Source organism: Lissotriton vulgaris, chromosome 3_1 (assembly GCF_964263255.1).
Source record: "Lissotriton vulgaris chromosome 3_1, aLisVul1.2, whole genome shotgun sequence".
Lineage (NCBI taxonomy): Eukaryota > Metazoa > Chordata > Amphibia > Caudata > Salamandridae > Lissotriton > Lissotriton vulgaris.
In genome coordinates this window covers 489,516,162-489,536,818 of record NC_141689.1, presented here as the reverse complement: position 1 = coordinate 489,536,818, position 20,657 = coordinate 489,516,162, and the positions used below count along the sequence as shown (strand labels likewise).

Sequence of the window (20,657 nt, the reverse complement as noted above, 5' to 3'; positions counted from 1 at the left end):
GTAATATCGGCATGGGGATGGTAAGTGTTGTCGTTCCTAGGAATGATACTGCTTATGATATTCGGCTGCTGTCTCTGTCTGCAGTGTGGCCTGGCCATTTGCGGCCTGTGTGCGACTGCCTGTGTTCCACATCCACGTATATAAAGGATCAAAGATGAACAAATGATGCTGTATGAACAAATATACGGTCTCATGAGAATAGATGTGTCCTGAAGGGTACAGTAGGTGACAAGGAGGGAATGAGAAAAAAGAAATTTTACATGGCCAATATGTCCCCTGCGTGTACCCTAACGTTTAGTGTACGTGCATGTCACCTATGCATTTTCCCTCTATGGCCTGCAATAATGATGCCTCTGCATTTACGTCCCACATCAGGATGCCAGTCACCAAGTCTTCCATAAAAGAAACGTTAATTTTGCACTGAGGCCCATGTGGCCCATGTATTTGCATTGTGCGCTTTTAATATATCGCGAAAAACACATTTCTCCATTTTGTGGCTCAGCCAGTCCCCGAATTGAAGTTTCATGCCTCCAGACACTCTGAGGGCTGCAGCTACGTATCCCTGACCTCGCATACTTTTGGCTAAGCCGAGAGGGGCCCAGCACGGGGTGCCAAGACAGTATTGTGCACAACAGTTATCTGCTTGCTCTACAGAATCACATTCCTGCCTGGTGAAGAAGGTAAACAGAACCCGTCTGCAGAGATAGGGCCTAGCCTTTCTGTCTCCGTTTAAGTGATTTGCAGAGCTCGCGTCCGTAGAAAGCTCAAGGCCCCCACGCAATGAACGAAGAAATAGATGCCCACACTGGCTCTTGGTGATGAGCGACCTTTGCTTCAGATAATATATCCCCGGACTTAAGATATCAGATAATACCAGACGTGCTGGTTGCCCTGACACTGAAGGCCTCCCTACCAGACCGAAAGTCAGCTCCCCCCAGTTACACGTCACTTGCACGTCATGATCAAGTTGCGCACACAAGTAGGGTAAGGTTCCAGCTGGCCATGCAACCCCCCTCCATGTATCCACCCACCTATGACTCACCTATGACTCCTCAAGTGAACGCCCACATGTTAGCCCTCATGCACGCCCACATGTTCTTATCTCTCTTTCTCTTGCTCTGCCTGGAGCACTCCTCCCTTAGTGCGAAATTGAATGTATAAATATTGTACTCTGTGAATAAAGTTTAGAAGACCCTTCCTGTACCTTCGTGGTGATGGAACCGATTCTCCCCTAACTCGAGTTATTGAAATAAAGCCCATTTGAATCGGACACCACGGACTCTGCCTCTCATTTTATGCATGACCCTTTGTTTATTTATAGAAATTATGACAGGGTAATACTTTATTTACCTCACCACCCCAGTTCAGACATGGCCATATGCAAATCAGTCTGACCCTGTGCCTCATGGGAACAGTCCAGCCCGAACCGCTAAGCCATGCCTTCCCTGGACCAGAAACAAGCTTCCGAGGACTGGTTTCTGGCATATCAGCCGTCTTCAGCCTGGCTTGCTTGAATCCAGTGGCAAAGTGAGCAAGGGACTCACGTCTGAGCATACCCTGCCAACGTATGGCGAACAAAGCGATACAAAAGGGGGTGGTGATGGACGGAGCATCTGAAACAATCAAACACTCAACCCAGTCAACAGATCAGGGTTTAATCCATCACCATTCTTTAGCCCACTCTGCCACCCCAGTTCAGACATGGCCATATGCAAATCAGTTTGACCCTGTGCCTCATGGGAACAGTACAGCCCGAACCGCCAAGCCATGCCTTCCCTGGACCGGAAAAAAGCTTCTGAGGACCTGTTTCTGGTATTTCAGCCGTCTTCAGCCTGGCTTGCTTGAATCCAGTGGCAAAGTGAGCAAAGGACTCACGTCTGAGCATACCCTGCCAACTTATGGCGAACAAAGCGGTACAAAAGGGGGTGGTGATGGACGGAGCATCTGAACCAATCAAACACTCACACCCAGTCAACAGATCTGGGTTTAATCCATCACCATTCTTTAGCCCACTCTGCCACCCCAGTTCAGACATGGCCATATGCAAATCAGTCTGACCCTGTGCTTCATAGGAACAGTCCAGCCTGAACCGCCAAGCCATGCCTTCCCTGGACCGGAAACAAGCTTCCAAGGACCGGTTTCTGGCATTTCAGACGTCTTCAGCCCGGCTTGCTTGAATCCAGTGGCAAAGTGAGCAATTCACTGATGTCTGAGCATACCCTGCAAACTTATGGCGAACAAAGCGGTACAAAAGGGGGTAGTGATGGACGGAGCATCTGAACCAATCAAACACTCACACGCAGTCAACAGATCTGGGTTTAATCCATCACCATTCTTTAGCCCAACTCTGCCACCCCAGTTCAGACATGGCCATATGCAAATCAGTCTAACCCTGTGCCTCATGGGAACAGTCCAGCCGAACCGCCAAGCCATGCCTTCCCTGGACCGGAAACAAGCTTCCAAGGCCCGGTTTCTGGCATTTCAGCTGTCTTCAGCACGGCTTGCTTGAATCCAGTGGCAAAGTGAGCAAGGGACTCACGTCTGAGCATACCCTGCCAACTTATGGCGAACAAAGCGGTACAAAAGGGGGTTGTGATGGACGGAGATGCATGTGTAAGTCCTCCGGCCGCAGTTCATTAACGAAGCGAGTGTCTCTTCTATTTTGTCTTCCCTCATTCTTTTACTTTTTGGCTCGTACTTGTACAGAGTCTGACTACAAGGCTACCCCCTTTTTACCCCCAGTCCCTTGAGACATTCTAGAACCTACGCCAAATGGTAAGATATTTAAATGTAGTGAAAACTATCGAGTGAAAAGTGATAAATCACGGACAATACCTAACCCGGAAGTATGAATGTGAGTGTAAAGAGCTGTGAGGTTTAAAAACAACACCTTTTTACCTGGCTCCACAAAATGGGTGGTGAGATGTGAAATGCATCACCACTCGATATTTGTAATTTCCTGGGACAGTATCCCAGAAAGCTTGTGTTTGATCACAACCACACAAAGCATGATGGATGAAAGCACAACATAGCATCCATCCTGAATTAATTTTTGTAGGCGTAGCGCGAGCTGGACACATATGTTCATACAATCATTGTTGCTTCTACAGGCAGACATGAAACCATACGGTACCGGATAAGAGATAAGTATGCTAACTATTATGTCCATCCTCAACCAGGCTAAATCTCAGCCCAGGCCAATACACAAGATGTATAAGAGGCCCTGGAGGAAACTACGGTTAGAAGACTTTGCCAATCGGCTAAAAAAACTACCGTTATCCCACTCTGACGACACTAACCTATGTTACGAAAATTATTGTAATTGGATAACTCAGGCCCTGGATATATTGATTCCTACTTCCTGGATTCAAGCACGCGCTAAGGAGTCAAGCCCTTGGTTTGACGAAGAGCTATTCGCCCTTAAAAAAAGCTGTAAAATAGCTGAACGTAAATGGAGGAAACGATATGACCCGACCTAAAAGCTCAATATAATACAATTCAGAAAAAGTATCACAGGCAGGTCTGTAAAACCCGTGCAACTTTCTATGCCAACGAAATCAATGTAAGTTCTAATCCCTCCAAAATAATTTTTAAAATCCTGAAAGATCTGAGCACTAAAAAAGCAGAAGTTAACATTTATGCATCACAGATGTTCTGCGATAAACTGGCTTTGTTTTTTGTGGAAAAAATTGAAAAAAATCTATAATGTATTTCCCGCAAAGCCCATGCTCAGCCCTTCTAAAACAGAAATTATATCTGAACTTACTAACATCCCGGAGCTAAGTCAGGAGGTCTTTTACGGATTCTGTCAAAAAGTCAAATCAGGTTCTCCCCTCGACCCCCTAAAGCCTGAGCAATTCAGGAAAGCAGATACCACAGTACTTGAACCACTAAGAGGCATTATTAATACATCATTGACAACATCAGAAATCCCCATAAAATGGAAGCAGGCATGGGTGAATCCCATAATCAAAAAACCAAATTTAGATCCGACAAAACCTGAAAACTATAGGCCCATATCTCTGCTACCATGGCCTGCCAAGATCACTGAGTCCTACGTAAACACCATCCTTACGGCACACCTCTATGCCAATAACATCTTGGATGCCTCCCAGCACGGTTTCCGTGCAGATCACAGCACGGAGACGGCACTTCTTAGTGTTACAGAACATCTCAGATCCATCAGAGATTCCGGTCAAACGGCAGCACTGATCCTGCTCGACCTCAGCGCTGCCTTTGATACGGCAGCAGGGGTGAAGAGCGCAGCTTTGGCCTGGTTTAAAGCATTTCTGTCAGACAGATCTTTTCAGGTAGCTACCCCCCCATTTGTCTCTAAAAAGTGTAACATAATGCAGGGAGTACCTCAGGGCTCAGCGCTCAGCCCGACACTCTTTAATCTATATGTCCAACCACTAGCTGAGGTCGCCAAGAGGTGGGACCTTTCCATCGTGTCATATGCTGACGATACTCAGCTGGTTGAGGAAATATAAATTTTTGGTCATGTTATGTTCCCTAGCGCGTACCCCACCGACTCCATGTACCAGCTTAAAGTGCATGTAACTTCCCTCCTGTGTCAGCTATGAAGACGCAAATACATTTGCGTCCAACGTTAACTTGTCCTCTTTTAGATCCACCCTGAATGGATTATATAGTCCGTTCCTAAGTATGCTATGCCACCGTCTTTTTGTAGTGTACTTTACATATTTTCCTGCTCTGACAGAGTAGGCCCTGAATTTCTGCCATCGAGCCTCTTTTGGCTCCTGACTCTGACAGCCTCTGCCCAGGCTACCTCTGTACCCGTGAACTCTGACTTACTTCCAGCGCGGCCCCTCGCGCTCAGCTCAGCCTGCTTTCTGCCAAGACTGACTATAACCTTCGAGTTATCTGTTCCGCTCCTCGAGAATGCATTCCTGCCTACTAGCTTCAGTAAACATCCTCCCCAGCTGCAGAGCCAAAGGGCCGACCTGTCTCAGTGCAAGTAATTCATAGCCTCTGTTACCATGCTCCCATGGAAGGCCTCATGCCCCCACGCTTCTCATGCAGACACTTAGGCGCTTATACACGCATCCACAGTTAGCATAGAATAGCTTCTGCCCTAGAGACCTTTTCCGCCCAGATAGTATGGTTCCTAAACATCAGATATCAGATATGATAGAAGTACAAGTTGATCTGACATGCCAGACTTCTGTCTCTTTCCGTCAGTGTAAATGTCAAGTCCCCTGCACCCCGTCAATCACACGTCATGCAGCTGCGCGCGCATCCAAGCTTCCGATTTCTGCTGACGTTGCAACAATTCAGTTAGCACCACCCCTTGGTGCCACCCACTTGCGTCACCTATCAGTGACGTTTCTAGCACACACCTCCAGTTCACGCCTAGTTCACGCCTCTTGATTACGTACTAGTACCACGTGTATACTGTTATCTTGTCTTCTCTCAGCTGTTACGCCTCTTGCACTGTTGCTTATGATGTGAATCAAGTATATAAGCTATGGATTGACAATAAAATGTAGCGCGCTCATCTATCCCTTCTGACACCCCTGTGGTGTTCAGAATCCGATATCTTGGTCACGACCATTCCTTTTTGAGGAATAAAACCCTTAGAAACTCTAACACCACGGACTCTGTCTTTTTTCATCCGATCTGAGTTATTATTGATTAAGTACTTACCTGCATAGAAATTAAGAGAGTAAATTAATTATTTACGTCATTTTGGCGCCCGAACAGGGACCCCTCCCCCACCTCACGCGCCGGTTGGTGCGTTGCAAGCTCTGTCCCCTGCCATCAGTTAGAAGGAACCTACGCGTACTGGCAGGATTTCCTGCATCTCCCTCTGACCCAAGGAGGTGACGAAGACTGCGATCAGTGCCCAGACGAGGCGGTGAGGAGTGCGGAGGATCCCGACCAGAGCCTAGCCGAAAGAAGCAAGGTCCGAGGTGTCAAGAGGCCCACCAGGTTTCCGAAGTTTTCCGAGGTTTTCCGAAGTTTTCCGAAGTACCGAGTCGAGTCCAGTCGAGTTTTCTGAGGCCTTCTGTTTCCGTGCTTCCCGGTGAGTACCATTGCTGGGACGTATCTAGACGGGTTTGGGTACACAAGTCCGGTCTGCACTGTTTTTAGGCAGTGTATCTGTACTGTTTAGCAGTATATTTAGTATTCCGAATTTCTGCACTGTTACACCAGTGTATCTGTACTGTTGAGCAGTACATCCAGTATAGGGGGGTAGTCATCTATGTCTTAAATGTCTTCTTATGTGATTAATGTCGTGGTATGAATGTGACCGTTTAATGTGCATTTTTGTGTTTCTTGTATAAAGTAGCTGTAACCAGTATTAAGTAGTAAGGATTGAGTATTCAGTAATAAGTAAGCAAAATGCCGTTTTTCAACAAGTTAAAGCAGATAGGAACTAGGAAAGGGATACTGGAGGAAGAAATTCCTATTCCCCCTAGGGACACTCCAGGTAACTTTATGTATCACAAACATGGCATAGACGCCATATTGTATCTAGACTTATGGGCCGATTATACCAAGCACCTAGACGAAAGACACAGATGGCCTGTTACCGGAACATGGGATGCCGAGTGCATCATGAAGGTAGAAGAAGCATTATGGAAAAAGAAAGCTAGACAATCCCAGAAAGACGCCATAGAATTCTGGCGTAAGGAATCACATAAGCGTGCTGAGAAAGCACTCCGTAGAGAGGACAGACTTAAAGAATCAGAAAAAGCCCAAGAAAATGAATTAGTTATTGAAGGGATCCGAGTGAAAACAGAACAAATAGACCGTGCCCGAAACAATATTGTAAACGGAATGTATCTCGCGGCCGAAGGTACACCTGAGGCCCTATCAGAAATACCGAAAAACTTACCGCCACCATTAGTTCCAACTAAAGTAATGCATAAAACTACTAAAGACATATTCCTAAATTCATATTTAGAGGATGTAGCACCAGCTTACGCCAATCTGCCTGTTCGTGCCCTGCCCACTGACAGGGACGGGGGTGGCACTACGCCCCCAGATCATGTTCCGCCGGTACCACGACAGACCTCCCCCGTTCCGCCAGCTCCGCCACTTCCCGCACCCAAGATTGACCTACCGAAACAAGTCCTACCTGATCCTACTATACGACAAATTCAAGTTCAGATCCAGACTCAGCAGGGAGATAATGCCCAAGCATCCGCTTCAGGAGGTGCGACTGCGGGTCTTCGGACCCCGCCATTAACACGCAGATTCAATTTCAGGGACACGCAGAGTCCTCTCACGTTCCAGTCTCCCCGCCTCGACGCATTAAAGGAAAACATGTCAGTTTGCAGATATGATCCAGTACCCGGAAAAAACGATCTAATGATATTGGCATCACTACGGTTAAGATCTGCCACTGATATCTTGTTATGCTATGTAGGAATGAAGGAACGGCTAGATAGAATATATGAGTTTGTTCAGACAGGGAAAGACCCTGACAGTATCAAGGATGCAATGGATAAACAGAAGGTTGATATTCAAGCACAAATACTACGATTTTTTATAAATTGTTTAATAAGAGAACGAGACAGGCCTGAGACAGATCAAAGTGAATTAGATGCACTAAACAAGTGGGGTCAAAACATAGCCGATGGAAAACATGACAGGGGGGCTTGCATAGCCAGTATGTACAAGAAAATTAGAAAAGCAGTGATAATGGTACACCATAAAGGGAATGACAAGGTTTCCTCCGAGGAGGAAGAAGAACTTGCAGAACCAGGAAGGACTACAGATACTATAGCGTATGTAGGTAAGGGAAACTACCTTAGGAAAGGCATCCGCCCGGAAAACAAGAGAGTTTTTCTCTCTGCTTTAACAAACCCGAATTCTTCTGAACATCAGTTCCAGGAAACTGATAAAAGGCTTCGAGACCGAATGGGGTACCATGTACTAAATTCTATGGATGAACAGGAACTAGCCCGGTCAGCCGTGTTATGGGCCGAAAACCCAGACATATATAATGATGATACGTTAGCACAGACATTCTTGAACCTTTCCCCAGACGAGCAGAAATTAGCAGGTGTATACATGATTCAGCACCTCCTCATCAAGTACAGAAACCGCCATTCCGATCCAGGTCCCTTACACGAAACATTAGAAGCACTACTCATGGATAGATGGAGAGGTTTCAGTACCAAGTTAATACAAATAATTCTAGAACAACGACATAAATATAACACCTTCATAAGCTCTGAATATGTTCCCGCCCCGCCTCCAGAAAGAAAAATGTACCACATGCAATGCGGTAGTGGCATTGAAAGTCAGAATCCCTTACGAGAAGTACACCCAGTTATGGGTACGGATCACACCTTGAAACGTGTATATGTACACACGCCATTGACTAAGTTAGAACTATTAGAAATGAAGAAACTAGTTCCGTGTCATGATAAAGACCCTGCAGGTTTTCACAGAGAGCTTAAAGACATGTTGTTAATGGGGGATTACACGTATGATGATATTATGAAAATGTTGAAGGTACTGTTGCCCACGGGCATTTACGAGAAATTAAAAGAAAAAGAATGGGAGGTGGGGGACACAAAGATTGCATGGGCAGAGATAGAAGACGAAGAAAGTAAACGGGTCCCAGGGTTAGGCCTTGGGGATAAGACTAAAGCATTGCCCGGATTAATAGTACAGGTTTTGCCAAGATTATTGACAACTAGAAAGGAAGATTGGGACGCTATCTCGTCCTGTAAACAGAAACATGATGAGGATACTAGTGACTTCTATTCAAGATTCGAGAAATGTTTCATTATAAATAGTGGCCTACAACCAAGCAGCGAGTCATATCCACACCTTTTCGTATCAAAATTAGTCGAGAATTCCCTACCATTAGTTAAAAATAGAGTATACAAAGTTGAAAGTACTTGGCAGGCAAATACGCCATCCCAGATGTTACAAATGTTACAATATCATCAGAATAGAATTAGAGAAGAACAAGATCAGGAACAGAAACGTATGAAAGACACGAAAATGAAGATGTTAGTAGCTCAGACGGTCCCAGCCGACGGTCAAAGAAAAGGTGGGACACAGACAAATCACACTACAGCTCCCGTTAAAGGGACATGTAATTATTGTAAACAGCCAGGTCATTATGTACATGAATGCCCAGTCCTGAAACATAACATTTCAACAGGTAAAACTAAAGAAAGACCGCATCCGCCTAGACACGATCAGGTCCAGCAACAGACCTCACAAAATGTACAGCCAATGCAGAGTACACAGCCTATGCATGCTTCATCCCACACAGCGCAGACAGTAGCAGTACCACAGCCACAGCCCATTGCCGCGACTCAGCAAGTTTCACAACAGATGTACCAGTATGCCCAATCTGCATATCCAGATTACCCCCGATATACATGAAATAGCCTAGAGAGGGAAGGTGGTTTGCCTCTTATTGAAATTCCTGTAGATCAAGAAGGTCCTTATGTACACAGTCACGTATTGGGAAAAGACAGAAAGTTTTTAATTGACACAGGGGCAAGCCGCACTACAATCAGTCATAATGAAGTCCCAGGGGCACCCCTCTCAGGCTCACAGAATGTTTCCCTTGGTTTCTCAGGACAGCCTATTGTAAATGAAGTATCGGAACCAGTACCGTTGGCTGTGGGTCCTTTATCACGAGTTACAGATTTGTTACTTACGAACTCATGCCCAGAAAATCTGTTAGGAATTAAAACACTGAAGGCTCTAGGAGCTATAATATGCTGTTCCCCGGAGGGAGTTAGACTCTTTCTACGGGATTTCAAGGGTCATTATGTTTTACGAGAATTTGATGTCAGATTGAAAAATGTACCAAATCACCTATGGGCAAAAGGCCCAGCTGACGTAGGTTGTATGCATATCACTCCATATCGTGTTACACTCAAGACAGGAGTTGTTCTACCCAGAATCAGACAATACAAGTTACCACCCGATGCTGTAGTGGCTTTACTGAAAATCATTGAAGAGCTTATTGCCCAGGGAGTGGTCGTAGAGACTGACTCCAATATCTGTAATTCACCTATCATTCCAATTCTTAAACGTACAGACCCCAATGCACCGCCAGTATATCGGCTGGTGATTGATCTTCGAGAACTGAACAAATGCATTGTACCGCAGTACCCTGTGGTCCCCGATATCTCTTCCCTATTGACTGCTATTGATTCAGAAGCAACGTTCTTCACTGTAATTGATCTCAAGAACGCTTTCTTCAGTGTACCTATTGATCCGGAGAGCCAATATCTCTTCGGATTCAGTTTAAATGGACGAAGTTTCAAATTTTCCCGCGCACCTCAAGGATTCACAGAAAGCCCCAGCATCTATAGTCAAGCACTGAAAAGACAACTAGATTGTATTCAAATGCCAGTTAACACCGCTTTACTGCAATACGTCGATGATCTACTGATCACCGCACGAAGTGAGCCCGAATGTGAACAAGCATCATTGACAGTTTTACATTTCCTGGCCGACAAGGGACACAAGGTGTCTCCTTCGAAGCTACAATTCTGTGTTCAGCAAGTTGTATACTTGGGTCACTTGCTGTCCAAAGTGGGGAGACAGCTCACTCCCGATCGCATTCAGTTAATTGTAAACATGCCACGACCCCAGACACAAAAGGAAGTGCGGGCCTTTATAGGCCTCACCTCGTACTGCAGACAATGGATTCCTCAATATGCATTTCTAGCTAAACCACTCATCCAGTTAACGACGCAGGAGGCAGCAACTTCGATTGCCCTCCCTTGGACTCAGGAACATACACAAGCCTTTGAGGAATTAAAGAAAGCATTATGCCAAGCACCAGTTTTAGCGACACCATGTTACAGCAAACCGTTTACACTTTTTGTTACAGAACGTGACGGTACAGCATTGTCTGTCCTCACTCAAGATCAAGCAGGTTCACATAAGCCTTGTGCTTATTTTTCAAGTACATTGGACTCAGTAGCCCAGGCACTCCCTGCGTGCTTAAAGTCAGTAGCAGCAACAGCGCTAGCAATCAGACAGAGCGACTCAATTGTTCTAGGTCATCAGTTAACAGTACAAGTTCCACATTCCGTAGAGGTTCTTTTAAACAGAACCCAAACTCAACACTTGACTATAGCACGACTGACAGGTTACGAATTGACACTATTCCAGCCACACATAGAAATCAGACGTTGCAGTATCCTGAACCCAGCAACACTGTTACCTACAATTATGACAGATCCAGCTCCGCATGATTGCATAGAGATCATTAATGCAGTAACAAAGCCCCGACGAGACTTAACAGATGTTCCATTGACAAATCCAGACCTGACACTTTATGTGGATGGTTCATGTATGAGAACAAGTACAGGAGAATTAGTGGCCGCATATGCCGTGACCACTGAAACTGAAGTTAAAGAAACACATCGTATTGATACATTATCTGCACAAGCGGCAGAGCTCATCGCTCTGACCCGAGCCTGTATTCTAGCCAAGAACAGAAATGTCAACATATACACTGATTCCCGTTATGCGTTCGGAGTTGTACACGACTTCGGCATGTTATGGCAAGAACGAGGTTTCCTGACCTCTCATGGTGCCAAGATCCAACATGGTCCCCTCATTCAAGCATTGTTAGAAGCAATACATCTGCCTTCAGCCATATCCGTCATGAAGTGTAAAGCACATACTAAAGTCACAGATTCTGTTTCCCAGGGTAACGACCTGGCAGACCAGACAGCAAAACATACAGCACTGACTCACACTCAGACAACTGATACGACAAAGACAACAGAACCGACAAACTGTATGACAGTCAGGGATCCCACACTAGATGTTATCGACATTCAGACACATGCTACTCCAGAAGAAATAAAGAAATGGATTGAACTAGGAGGGATCCAAACAGATCAAGGTTGGGTGACGAAGGGAAAATCTACATGGTTTCTCCCTGACTCTATGGTTCAAGTCATGATAAATACAGCACATAGCCCAGCACACCTAGGAGAGAAAGCGATGTTAGACAGTTTACAAAATCTTTGGAACAATAAACACTTACGAGCAGCCGCAAAACAGAAAGTGCGTACTTGCATGATCTGTTGTCAGTTCAATCCAGGTAAAAGCGTCCCTGTAGAGCAAGGTGGATTTCATCCTCCCGAGCACCCCTTTGAAGTCCTCCAGATGGATTATATCCAGATGGACCGTTGTCGAGGATTTAAATATGTTCTCGTAGTTGTCTGTGCTCTGTCCCGCTGGACCGAAGCATACCCAGTCCCAGATTACACTGCTCCGACCATTGCCAAGCAGCTGGTTCGTGAATTCTTCCCACGATACGGCCTGCCTCGTGTCGTGTACTCAGATAACGGTCAGCCATTCTCATCTGCATTAATGAAAGAAGTTTCTTTATTATTGGGATACCAGTGGAAGTTCCATTGTGTCCGACATCCCGAAGCCGCAGGCCTTGTAGAAAGGCATAACCAGACACTAAAGATCCGCCTTGCCAAAATATGTCAGGAGAAAGGGGTCGACTGGATAGTCGCCCTGCCAGTGGCACTATTCTACATGAGAATGGTTGCCCATTCGAGATCAGGGCTATCTCCGTACGAGGTGGTCTTTGGCAGACCACCGAATATGTGGGGGACGCCCATTCCGAAAAAGATTACTGATGTTGATTGTAATATGTTGACAGATTACCTTGCCTCCTTGATGTCTGCACTCCAATCATGTCGTTCACAGGTTGCCGCAGCCTTCCCTGACAACACTGATGTAAAGCCACACGACGTCCGTCCTGGCGACCTAGTCCTGGTGCGCAATTTTGATAGAAAGAGTCCGTTGGAGCCCCGCTGGAAATCACCGAAGACCGTCCTTCTCACCACGAGGACCGCCGTGAAGATCGAGGGGAGAAAGGGGTGGGTTCATACGAGTCATGCGAAAAAAAAATTGGGACTGAAACCTGATCGAGACTCGTCCACCCCCACCAAAGACTGTGTCGAGCCAAAAGACTTTACAGAATCTGAACGAGAAAAAACTCCCCAAGAAAAGTATCGCATGAAACTCCGATCTAGCAAGTCAGACAGTTTAATTGTTTAAGTCCTCCCCTAGGTGAATCGGTTAAATAGTTTCTGACATGTATCCCCTAGATCGAGATAGAGAGAGAGAGAGAGAAGCCAAGAAACGTACATATTGTAAATCACTTCGTAGTCACTGTATAGTGACCCTATTAATCATGTTTATTCTGAGTATTTTAATTATTATTACTAGCATCCTTTTGCCTATCTACTACCCTATTTTCAAGCGTGAACAATCTGCTTACAATATATCTGCTGAACACACTTTTAGTGAGTTACCTCCACATGAACTTTCCTACAGACTTGCGCTGCGCAACAACACATTCATTAGTATGTTACACCATTCCCATCAAACTAACAATGCTACAGATTGCTGGATATGTGGCCGACTCCCTCCCTACCAGAATTACAAGGGAGCTCTGCCCCTCTTTCCGTACCCGTTCACTCACAATGGCTCCTGCGGTGCATGGTTTAAAATAATTAATTCCTTAGATCCTGACATTGCTGTTTTCGATGGGGGTTGGGTTTGGGGAAACCTGAACTTAGTCCTGCTAGACGTCTGTTACCCTGATAAGGAGGGACTCCCCACTAGAATAGGAACTGATCTAGAAAATGACGTGTATGGATTAGGTAATTATACAATTAGCCTTATGATTCTTACTGTCGAGTCCGAAGCTGCACCAGTTATACCCATTATGTCAGTATTGCCAGTCACTGGTGAATTATGTATCAGGAAGAAAGGTTCAGTACACTTAGGCCATAGTAAATGCACTACTGTGGTCGAATTCAGCGATCATGGAAAATCGTCCTTTAAAGCTATTAGTCATTCTTACTTTGTTTGTGGTCATACCGCATACATACGTCTACCTCCAGATTGGGATGGTACCTGTTACATTGCATTCCTTCTGCCACCTGTTTTCCTAGCTCCCCCTGATTACCATAGAAATACCAATCTAGTAAAGAATAGACCCAGAAGAGATATCCCACTTGTCGACTACACAGAAACGGCATGGGAACAGTACACCGATTTTAACAAAGGATTCTTTTTCTTTTTAGGACCTGTTCAGAATAGTAAATTAATACGCAGATTAACTAGAACACTTGAAGCAGTAGTGAATGAAACTGCCGCCGCCTGAGGTAACTTAACAGAAGAGCAGTCCGCCATGCGGGTTGTTGTCCTTCAGAACCGTCTTGTTATTGACGTCATCTTGGCAGATAGAGGTGGAGCCTGTAAGGTCATCGGGTCAAGTTGCTGTGTTTTCATACCACAAAACGCACCATCTGTATATCAAGCTATCACCCGTCTCCATAAAATTGCAAATCAGATACATCAGAATCCAGGCACCTGGACTTGGTCCGGTTGGTTCTGGACAACGTTAACAGCTTGGGGATGGAAGATCCTATCCTTCCTAGGCATTGGCCTAGTCCTAGTATTTAGTTGCTGCCTGTGCCTACAGTGTGGGCCAGCGATTTGTGGACTGTGTGCCACCTCTTGTATTGAACATTCTAGTTTTCTCTCAAAACGCAAACGAAAGAAAGAAGAGCAAATGATGTTGCAAGAACAAACTGATCGATTCATGAGGATCGATATTTCATGAAGGGTCCGTAGGGAACAAGGAGGGAATGAGGAAATATAAATTTTTGGTCATGTTATGTTCCCTAGCGCGTACCCCACCGACTCCATGTACCAGCTTAAAGTGCATGTAACTTCCCTCCTGTGTCAGCTATGAAGACGCAAATACATTTGCGTCCAACGTTAACTTGTCCTCTTTTAGATCCACCCTGAATGGATTATATAGTCCGTTCCTAAGTATGCTATGCCACCGTCTTTTTGTAGTGTACTTTACATATTTTCCTGCTCTGACAGAGTAGGCCCTGAATTTCTGCCATCGAGCCTCTTTTGGCTCCTGACTCTGACAGCCTCTGCCCAGGCTACCTCTGTACCCGTGAACTCTGACTTACTTCCAGCGCGGCCCCTCGCGCTCAGCTCAGCCTGCTTTCTGCCAAGACTGACTATAACCTTCGAGTTATCTGTTCCGCTCCTCGAGAATGCATTCCTGCCTACTAGCTTCAGTAAACATCCTCCCCAGCTGCAGAGCCAAAGGGCCGACCTGTCTCAGTGCAAGTAATTCATAGCCTCTGTTACCATGCTCCCATGGAAGGCCTCATGCCCCCACGCTTCTCATGCAGACACTTAGGCGCTTATACACGCATCCACAGTTAGCATAGAATAGCTTCTGCCCTAGAGACCTTTTCCGCCCAGATAGTATGGTTCCTAAACATCAGATATCAGATATGATAGAAGTACAAGTTGATCTGACATGCCAGACTTCTGTCTCTTTCCGTCAGTGTAAATGTCAAGTCCCCTGCACCCCGTCAATCACACGTCATGCAGCTGCGCGCGCATCCAAGCTTCCGATTTCTGCTGACGTTGCAACAATTCAGTTAGCACCACCCCTTGGTGCCACCCACTTGCGTCACCTATCAGTGACGTTTCTAGCACACACCTCCAGTTCACGCCTAGTTCACGCCTCTTGATTACGTACTAGTACCACGTGTATACTGTTATCTTGTCTTCTCTCAGCTGTTACGCCTCTTGCACTGTTGCTTATGATGTGAATCAAGTATATAAGCTATGGATTGACAATAAAATGTAGCGCGCTCATCTATCCCTTCTGACACCCCTGTGGTGTTCAGAATCCGATATCTTGGTCACGACCATTCCTTTTTGAGGAATAAAACCCTTAGAAACTCTAACACCACGGACTCTGTCTTTTTTCATCCGATCTGAGTTATTATTGATTAAGTACTTACCTGCATAGAAATTAAGAGAGTAAATTAATTATTTACGTCAGGTGGTAACATTGAGTGATGACAACGGAGCAGGAGCACTGAATTTCAAGCATGGCCTCACTGCAGTAACTGAGTGGCTGACGGCCAATTATTTACTACTTAACGCTGACAATACGGAGGTGTTAATAGTAGGAAAAAATGCCGAAGCTTGGGGAAAGGACTGGTGGCCCAATACTCTTGCCCCCCCCCCCCCCTCCCTGACCCCAAAGCAGAGGTAAAAAACTTGGGGGTGTGGTTCGACTCAACCTTGAGTTTTGTTGGCCACACAAAAAAAGTAGCTGTCACAAGCTTTGGTATCCTACGCAACCTACGACCTATATTAAAATTTTTCAACCCCTCTACACGTCAGGTAATTATCCAAGCCACAATCTTTTCCCGCTTGGACTATGCTAACTCCTTACTCCTGGGAGCCAATCAAGCGGAAAAAAAACGTCTGCAGCGTGTCCAAAACGCGGCAGCGCGGGCCCCGACAGGGCTTCCCCAGTTCGAGTCTGTAACCAAGACCTTGGTAAAACTGCACTGGTTACCGGTGGAAAAGAGAATTAATTTCAAGGCCCTGTGCTTGGCCTTTAAGATTCTAAAAAAATCCTCACCTCCCATGCTATGTCATCTCATAACGCAGTACACTCCGAAGAGAGCTCTCAGACCAGAAGGACAAAATCTGGTCATGATTCCCCGTGACAGACTCGCCTGCACTGGAGGACGTTCCTTTCAATACATGGCTGCCAAACTATGGAGCGCACTACCACTGTGGATCCGAAGTATAAATGACCTTGCCTTCAGAAAGGCATTAAAGACCCACCTGTTTTGCTAAGTTGACCTGATAGCCTGTCTGTATGTTGTGCTCTCTCCTGTCTAGTCCAGCGCCGGGACGCCCCTTCGCTGGGGCAGCCGCCGCGCTATATAAGCAGATGTAACATAACATACTTACCGGTCCTTATGAGTGCAGCTTTCAACACTCTGTATTTAAATATAGGAAAGTAGCTAGTTAAAAAACAGGGGGGGAGATCTGTTTGCCCTTAAGAAAGTCCATGATCCGTTTGGGTCACTTAATAGTGCTGAAACATGTTGGCATTAGGGTCATAGAACCATTACCTCTTTTCGACCCCCTCTTTCTATTTTTAATATCTCCTACGACTCTGCTAATAAAGGGATACCTAGAGTCAGAGGAGGAGTTTTAATCTTTAAACCCCATGGCCATTTTCTCTTAAGTGCTCCCTGAAATACGGTCGAGCCCACCCTTACCTTTAGGAGTCCGGGTGAACCTGATGATGAAGCATGACACTACTGGAGTGTGTAAGGGTATTTAACAAAAAGGAATGGCTTCCTTCTCCGCGCATGAGTGGGTGGTGCCCTTGAGTTGAGAATAGTGCCCATCTGTGATCTCTATACCAGGTGGGATACCATTGAGGACCAATATTTGAATTGGGAGAACGTATCCCCTCTAGGAACACCTCCCTACCCTTCTGGCTAAGGTGAAGGGATCTTCTCCTGTAGCCATAGTACAATACAACCTTATTTATTCCCAAGCGCCCAGGTTAGAGGAAGATGTAGCACTGCACAGATGCAAGAAAAGACAGCAAAAAACGATTTGCACAACGCTGTGCTTTAGCTTCAGATGTTTAAAGCTAAAGCACAGCATTTTGCAATTGGTATAAAAGTAAATTAATGGAGTGGCCACCCGCATTTTTTTTAAATGGGTTTACTTTTGTAGCAATCGCGGCAAGCCACGCTTTAGGTTCCGATGTTTAAAGCTAAAGTGTGGCATGCCATGATTGCTACAAAACCAAAACAAGCACTGGCGTTGCCAATAGGTCTCGCAGTAGGAAAGTTGGAGCTATTACAATTGCAAATAACAATGCCTTGTATTTTTCTTTTCATTTTAAAAACATAAAGTGCTTTGTCATTTACAAAACCAATAGCTCCAACTTTCCTACTGCGAGACCTACTGGTGGATGTGGTGGTGGATGTGGTGGTGGTGGATGTGGTGAAAGTGGTGGTGGATGTGGTGGTGGATGTGGGGGTGGTGGTGGATGTGGGGGTGGTGGTGGTTGCGGTGGTGGTGATGGTGGTGGATGTGGGGGTGGTGGTGGTGGTTGCGGTGGTGGATGTGGTGGTGATGGTGGTGGATGTGGATGTGGGGGTGGATGTGGGGGTAGTGGTGTATGTGGTGGTGGATGTGGGGGTTGCTGTGGTGGTGGATGCGGTGGTGGATGTGGTGGTGGATGCGGTGGTGGATGTGGTGGTGGTGGTGGATGCGGTGGAGGTGGATGTGGTGGATGCGGATGTGGTGGATGTGGATGCAGTGGTGGATGCGGTGGATGTGGTGGATGTGGTGGTGGATGCAGTGGTGGTGGATGTGGTGGTGGATGTGGTGGATGTGGTGGATGCGGTGGATGTGGTGGTGGATGCAGTGGTGGTGGATGTGGTGGTGGATGCAGTGGTGGTGGATGCAGTGGTGGTGGATGGGGTGGTGGATGTAGTGGTGGATGTAGTGGTGGTGGATGGGGTGGTGGATGTAGTGGTGGCGGATGTGGTGGCGATGTAGTGGCGGCGGATGTGGCGGTGCATGTGGCGGTGGTGGTGGATGTGGTGGATGCGGTGGTGGTGGTGGATGGGGTGGTGGATGGGGTGGTGGTGGGTGTGGTGGATGTGGTGGTGGTGGGTGAATGCCACAAATCACACGTAGGAGTTTCACAGGCAGCTCTGGATTTACGGACTAAATAGGTCATACTTGATTTATGTGTAATTGTGCAGCACCTTTGCCAAGATGTGCTTCAGGACTGCAAAAATGGATACAACCAAACAAATGTAAATACTTTATTTTTTAGGATAAAAATGTGTGTGCATTAATAAACTTGACAGTTTTCATTTCGAAGCAATTAAACAAAATGTACAAATGGTGTTACCATGGCACACACAAAGGCCATGGTAGAATTTGGACATGTGAACAAATAATGCACGCTCAATGTACCAATTACTTTTTTTGTATGCCACACTCTTTAAGCTTCTAAGCGCTGTAATGGCATATTTTATTATTAATAAAAGTCAGTTTACCCACCAGAAGATAGATGAGCTGATTTGTCAGTGCCTAGAATCGAACTCCTGACCTACAAACGTTACTTAGGTTATAGAACAGAACGGTCACCACGCTGAGCTATCCTGCAGCAATCAGAACGCTTTCTTTTCTGTCATGTTTCAAACACCTCTTATAACCCTTCTGGTTTGTCCTCCTATGTCGATGAAAGGGAAAGTTTATGAAAGTCGGGACAAAGATAAAATCCGAGCACTTCCGTGTAGCCTGCTGATACCTGCTCTGGGCATTTTGTGGTTGGTGTTGGGACTGAATTCTCCGCAGCGCCAGAAAGACTTTAAAGTGTGCGCTGATCCTGTATACAAGTCGAAGACTGGGGACAGCTTGTTTGCCTTTTCCTGCCTTAACTGCATCGGACTGAGTGCACGCGAGGCACTGTGCTGGAGCCACATAGTGGTTCTGCTGGATCTACTAGTGCTTTCTTTGCTTGACTGGTACAGAGCGATGTGTGGATGAAAGGGGAGCCCAGCTGTTGTATTGAACTGTGGGAGTTCACTATAGTTCTTAACTGACAAAGAAAACAAGACGGAGGGAAGGCAAGGCAGAGAAGGGGAGGGGGGAGGAGAAATGCGACACGGCGGGCATGGGAGGGGGCCGAGCGGCAATGAGGGTGTGAAGCAGCAGGGGCCTGGGGGAAGCTGGCTGGGGAGGAGAAATGAACAGATGTCCGTGAGGTGTGGGATGAGTGTCTGATGTGCGTGCTTGTTTATTAACGTGAACTGCAAGAAAACCGCGGGGCTGAAAGCCCTTGGTTTGACTTGTGTTTTGCTGACATGAATTCTCGCTCCGCTCAATGCGCTTGCGCGCATTGATAGGTCGCGAGACCTAAAAAGTGCAGCAATTGCTACGAAAGTAAATAAATGGAAAAAAAAGACCTGCGTATCAATCCCAGCATGCCGCGCTTAAGATGTTTAAAAATAAAGCGCTGCGTTTCGCCATTGCTACAAAAGTAAATAAATGGAAAACAAATGCAGTGGCCGCCTATGCAGCATGTTGTGCCTGCTTCAACAAGACATAAATTAACTAAATAGTGCTTACCAACTGTTAATGAAACTTAGAGAGTAAGGTCACATGTAAGAGGACCTATCCTCATGGGAGGTAACAACAAAAGAGAGAGGTACTAAGGAGAGACTACTAAGCCGATTTACAAATCAAAAGCCATTCTTTACTAAGGACAGTAAGAGGAGCCAATTGAAATGATGGGTAAAAAAATGGGTGGGTCTTAAAGTCCATACCTGAATATAGCATGTTTCAAAGAGACAGCTTAGCCTAGGCGGGACCTAAAAATAGCCTCACCAGGGGGAGGGAAACAGTATTGGTCACATGTTTTCTTGAAAACAAGAGGCCCTTAATGTGCTAGTTATAAAGAAAATATTAATAGCTGTGTGGAAAAAAACTGTAATTGGAGAGCAAATGGCTGATGCAGCCTACACAAACACATTGGGTCGCCTACCACATTGACATGTCCAGGTCTTTCTCCTACTAAGGGCAGAGTTCAGTGGCACGGATGGCTGCCTACAAACATTAAACTGAAGGGTAGGAGTTAGAAAAAACTTGTAAATATTTATCTTTACACATGTATAATTACAGCACCAGGTACAATTAAAAAGACAGGTAGCTGGATGAGCAAACACGCTGGCGTACACAGGAGGGGTGCACATAAACTCCGGCACATGTTTCAGTAA

General features: G+C 45.9%; 1 protein-coding gene across 3 annotated transcripts in view; it reads right to left on the bottom strand.

Moving 5' to 3' along the window:
* CENPH (centromere protein H) overlaps positions 1-20,657 on the bottom strand; it is a 368,725-nt gene that overhangs the window by 322,484 nt on the left and 25,584 nt on the right. The window lies entirely within an intron of this gene.